Here is a 6,367-nt window from a genome sequence, read left to right on the forward strand (position 1 = left end):
TAGTTATAGGATATTTTCTTTTGAAAAATTATGTCCTTTTGATGTATGCCATAACATAATCATGCATTAAGTTTAATTCCTTGTAATTAAGGACAAATGGCATTTAACAACACTTATTAACAAGTGACATCCTAGGTGGATGTCTAATATCTCTAAAATGCCTAGATAGATATGCATGATCCCTAGAATAGGGCAAAACTTAAATCTCACATCTCACAAAGACCTATAAGATGACTTGTATGTGTTTTAGTGCACATTAGATACAAGTGAGATGTTAGGATGATGAACAAAACTCAATATGTTGATTTAGTGCATTCTTTTGAGTTTTAAGTTCATCAAAACACATAGTTATGTGTTTTCCCATCATTGGGAAAGCTAATGTACAAGTCATGTGCATTAAGCCCAAGGAACATGGTGGGATATTGGTTTTGAAAATGTTTTAAAATAATTTTGGAAAACCTTGGTGAAGGCTATCTTTTGATAGTAATAACCATTGAATAGTTAGACACAAACTAAATTTTCTCTTTGTAGAAAACTACAAGTTTTAAAAGAGAGATTTAAAATTTAAAAACTTTCCTTATTTGAATTAGGTCACATGTTTTAAAAGAAAGTTTAAAAGTTTTAAAACTTTCATTTTTTAACCATCCTCATGATTTTAGAAAAAGGAAGAGAAGTTTTAAAATTTAAATTTTTGTAAACATGTTAAAAAAGGAAATTTTTAAAAGAGAAGTTTTAAATTTTAAAACCTGATTTTAATTTTTTAAAACTTTCCTTTTTAACATCTACTTTAGGAAATTAAAAGAGAGCTTGTAAAATTTTATAAGAGTTTATAAATTTTTTACAAAAGAATTTTTTTTTTCCTTCCTTATAGGGGCCGACCACCCTTGCTTGGTGCCCAAGCAAGGGGTCGGCCAATAGGATTAAATCATCATCCAATCAAATTAAAACTAATTTATGATTGGTGATTGATTCAATCAAGAGGAAAGAAAAGGAAAAATAAAAAGGAAAAAAGAAAAAACATGAGAAAAATTTAAATTTTTGTATAAAGTTTTTCCATATTTGCCTTGGGCAAGTATTATAAAAGAAGGGGAGGAGAGGCTTCATGGGTTAATGAATTCTTTTTCTCTCTTCTCTCTAGTCTCCTCCTTAGGGTCGTCCCCTATCTCTTTATCATGCTAGGGCAGACCACATATATTGCTTGTGGTTTCTTTTAAGTGGCCGGATACAAGGAGGAGAAGGAGAAGAAGAAGAAGGAGGAGGAGGAGGAGGAGGAGGAGGAGGAGGCATCTAATTCTAGTCTCTTGCTTGTGCTCACCCATGATGGCCGGATCTCTCCCCTTCCCTTTCCCTTGCTCTCTTTGGTTCCTAAATTGGTGGTGGTGGTCGGATTTTAGAGGAGGAAGAAGAAAGCTCTTTGGGTGGTATTCATCTTGGAGGATCGTCGCCCACACGACGTCCAAGGCGAGGCGAGGAATACGACAGAAGATCTCTAGGTCATTAGTTTACAAAGAGAATGTATAATTAGCAATTATTTTCCGCATCATGCTAGTTATTTCTTTTTGTAAGAATTCCAAACACAAGAGGCATTAGATCTAGTTTTTCGAATTTATTTTTCGAGTTTGTGTTTTCTTTGTTTTCGAATTTGTGATTCGATTGTTCTTTTTGGTTAACCTAGAGTTATTTAAGGAAATTAAATATTAGCTTTCCTTAAAAGGCTTTGTCTAGGCGGTGGTGGTTGCTCCCATATCCAAGAAGGTCATGTGCCTCGCCATGCAGTCCTAGAAGCTAATTTTGGAAATTAATATTTAATGGAATTAATAACATAGGTGGATTTGAATCAATAGTGTTAAATTCCGCTTGCGATTCAAATCTAAACCATTAAGAACTGATAAGTTAAATTTGGAATCAATGATGTTAAGTTCCGTCTGCGATTCCTAATTTAACTTCTAAAGAACACAAGAGGTTATTTAAGGAAAGGTTCGACACTTGTACAAAATTTTTGTACAGTGGAACCGGTACGTTTTCCTAAGACTAACTGACAATTGGTATCAGAACTAGGGTTTGCCTCTGTGTGTTTAGAATTCAAATAGGTTATGCACATGTCATACATAATTTAGGCAGGATAATAGTAGGATGTGCTAACTCTTTGGTTGCAGGCTCCAACTATTATGGCTTATAGATGTTGTGTGTGATTGGACCCTTGGACATGTCAAGGGCATTATTTTGTATGTGCATGATTGTATATAACTAATACAGCAGGAGCTATATTAGCCCTAGGATTTTAGAATTTTATTTTCGATCTAGATTACATGTACATTCCCTCGAGGAATATAGGATTGATATATGTAAAATTCTATTTTTGTCGTGAATCAGATGCTTGCGAGGCGTGGTACTTTTGGAGCACCAGAGGCGCAATGGAATAAGAAGCAAGATGGATGCGACGTCTTGACCCGATGGCGGTGGCTAAATATGGCAGCAGCTAGGGTTGGAGCATACTGAAGACAGTGATGGAAAATGCCATAATAGTTGGAAAAATTAATTTCTAAATTTATTGCTTTTATTTACTATGATGTTTATGTGCATGTGATGTATGCTAGAATAGGTTAAAATCCTTAATTTTAAATAACTAAGTGAGAGAGGGATTTTAATAAATTCCACGGTCTCCATTACTGGTTTGTAAGTGATGCAACAAGCTTGCGTGTTGGCTCTGAGTGCCTCCCTCCACAATGGATGAGTCTGTTGCGGATCACTAGATCAAACTTCCTTTATGGATGGTTATAGAAAATTATTTAGGAGTGTGTGATCTTCTCAAACTGAAGGAGCATAATCCTATTTAATGGACTAAGTATCAAGTAATGGTATACACTTAGACGCATTCAATAGTATCCTCCTCAACGGAGTCGCTACTATTGTTTTGCGGGACCAAAGCAATACCAACTATTAATTTGTCATAAAGTTAGGTAAAACCCCCTTCTTACAAATGTTTGAATTTGTATACATCCACACTAACGTGACATACAAAATTCATGGTATTTGAGGTAATTCTATTTGTCATAAAGTTACGATGACAATATAAAATGGGTAAAACCTCCTCTTACAAACAATTGAATTTGTATACGTCCACACTAACGTGGCATACAAAATTCATGGTGTTTGAGGTAATTTAAAGTTGACAAGATAATTAATGGGTAAGACCCTTCTCTTATGAATGTTGAATTTGTATACGTCCACACTAACGTTGCATGCATAATTCCTGGTGTTTTGAGGTGTTGGTGAATTTAAATAATATTGTTTGAGGAATCAATGTTATTTTAAATTCAAAGTTTTGACCAAATATTTGCTTAAAGATAGACCAACTATTAATTTTATTTGTCATGAAGTTAGGATGACGAGATAATAAAATTAATGGACAAAATCTCTTTTAGAATTTGTATACGTCTACAGTATCGTGGCATACAAAATTCATGGGGATTTTAAAGTGTTGGTCTTCACCAAATATTTTGTGATTCTTAGGATTTTAAACGTTTGTCAATCCCCTAGTTGTTATACTATAGAAAAGACTTAGTAGTCCAAATTATAATGATTGGAAATAGGACTTGGACATTAAGGTAGACTGTCTTCTTAGAACTGAGAACAATATAGGTGTATTTAATTCATTAGTTGTTGAAACATGTTTAGTGGTGTTATCTACCAGTACCTGGAGTGTAGATACAGATGCCACTAATCATGTCTGTAATTCATTGCAGGGTTCCTGGAAACCTGACAGCTATATGAAAAGGAAAACACCATCTACATGGGCACTACTGCAAAAGTAGCAGTTGTTGTAGTGAGAGATGTTTATCCTCTGATAGGAATAAAATATGGAAATTGTCTTTACGTACTAAGTTTAGAAAGAATCTGATTTCAGTTTCTAAGCTATTAAAGAATAGATATTCTATCTATTTTGATAGCATATTTGTTATCAAGAAAAATAGGGAAGTTATCTGTTCTGGTACGTTGATTGACAATTTATAATCCAATAACTCCCACGATGCAATAAATGAAAATTAATAACACATTTTCTAACTTTAATAAGAGAAAATAACCTTCGGAAATGAACCAATCATATTTTTGGCATCTAAGGCTAGGTTATATTAACTTGAGTAGGATTCAAAGGATAATAACCAATGAACTCTTGGGTTCATTGGTAGTGGAAATCTTTCCAACCTGCGAGTCTTACTTGGAAGGAAAAATAACCAAGAAGCTTTTAAGTCTAAGGGGTATGGAGCCAAAGATATGTTGGAATTGGTTCATTCTGATTTGAGTAGACCTTTGACTATCCAGGCAAGAGGTTGTTTTGAATATTTCGTCTATTTTATAGACAACTATTCGAGAAACGGATACATTTACTTGACGCGCCACAAGTCTAAGTGTTGGTTGCTACTCGGAAAACCTAGAGGTTCCACTGTACAAAAATTTTGTACAAAGGTCTGAACCTTTTCCTAGCTATCATGTGTTCTTTTAAATTAAATTTTGGATCGCCTGCGGAACTTAACACGTTTGATCCAAAACTTAATCTATTTGTTCTTTTAGGTTTTGACTTGGATCTCCTGCGGAACTTAACACGTTTGATCCAAATCACCTAAGTTATTAATTCCATTAAATATTAATTTCTAAAATTGGTTCCCAGTACTGACGTGGCGAGGCACATGACCTTCTTGGATATGGGAGCAACCACCACCGACTAGACAAAACCTTTTAAGGAAAGCTAATATTTAATTTCCTAAAATAACTTTAGGTCAACCGAAAAGAACAATCAAATCACAAGGAAAAGAAAAACAAAAGAACACTATATCGAAAACAAATTCGAAACACTAGAATCGTATGCCTCTTGTATTTAGTATTATTTCCAAAAATAACTAGTATGATGCGGAAAGAAAAATTACTAGTTATACCTTTTAGAAAGACCTCTTGATCTTCTACCGTATTCCTCTTCTAACCTCGGACGTTGTGTGGGTAACGATCTTCCAAGATGAGAACCACCTAGGCACCTTCTTCCTTCTTCCTTCAAGTTTCGGCCAAGCACAAGAACTTCCAAAGGATGAAGAATTTTCCACCAACCAAGCTCCAAGGGATGTATGCTTTCTCTCCTTCTTCTCCTTCCTTGATCCGGCCACATCCTCCAAGCTCCAAGAGATGATAGATTTCGGCCACAAAAAGAGGAGAGAAGAGAAAGGGAAGGGCTGGCCACCACACCAAGGAAAAGAGGGAGAAAAATAGAATAGAGTCCTTAGCCTTGAAGCCTCCTCTACCCCCTCTTTTATAATCCTTGGTCTTGGCAAATAAGGAAAAATTAATAAAAACTTCCTTAATTATTTTTCCATTGAAAAGGAAAATTTATTTAATTAAAAAACAATTTTTCTTTTCAATTTGTAATGGCCGACCACCACATAAATTCTCTAAGCAAATAAAATTTTAAACAAAAATTAAAACTTCCTTATTTGCTTCCGGAAATTTATAAAAATTTGTCCAATAATTTTTATCCCTTCATGATTGGTTTATAAAAAGGAAATTTAATAAATTAAAATCTTTCTTTTAAACATGTGGATAAAAAGAAAGTTATCTCTATAAATTAAAAACTCTTTTAATCTACAAATAAGGAAAGATATCAAATCTTTTCTTAATCTTTTGTAGAAACTTATAAAAGAGAATATTTAATTTTAAACTCTCTTTTAAATCATGAACATAGTTAAAAAGGAAAGTTTTCTTAAAATTTAAAATCCTCCTTTAATCAACAAATAAGGAAAGATTTCAAATTTTAAACTCTCTTTTAAACATGTAGATGATTTACAAATTAGGAAAGTTTTTACCAAAAATTAAAACCATCCTTTTAAACTACAAATAAGGAAAGAGATTAATCTCTTCTCTTAATAATTTGTAGAAAGCTATAAAAGGAAATTTTTAATTTTTAAACTCTCTTTTAAAATCATGATATCCACATAAGAAATAATTTTTAATAAAAATCATTTTTAATATTCTAGTGGCCGGCCACCTAAGCTTGGGACCCAAGCTTTGGCCGGCCACCTACATGGCTCATCCACTTGGTCTTGGCCGGCCCTAGCTTGGATGGGTAAGAAGGTGGGTATGCGGTGGGTATAAATCTCTATATACTAGAGGCTACGATAGGGACCGAGAGGAGGAATTGGTTTTGATCTCTCGATAAAATTAAGCATCCCGTGCTCGCCCTGAACACACAACTTAATTTTATCAATAATAATTCATTCCACTAGAGAACTATTATTGAACTACCGCACCAATCCCAAATTACATTTTGGGCTCCTTCTTATCATGAGTGTGTTAGTCTCCCTGTGTTTAAGATAACAAATGT

This window comes from Zingiber officinale, chromosome 3B (genome assembly GCF_018446385.1).
Source record: "Zingiber officinale cultivar Zhangliang chromosome 3B, Zo_v1.1, whole genome shotgun sequence".
In the NCBI taxonomy this organism is placed as follows: domain Eukaryota; kingdom Viridiplantae; phylum Streptophyta; class Magnoliopsida; order Zingiberales; family Zingiberaceae; genus Zingiber; species Zingiber officinale.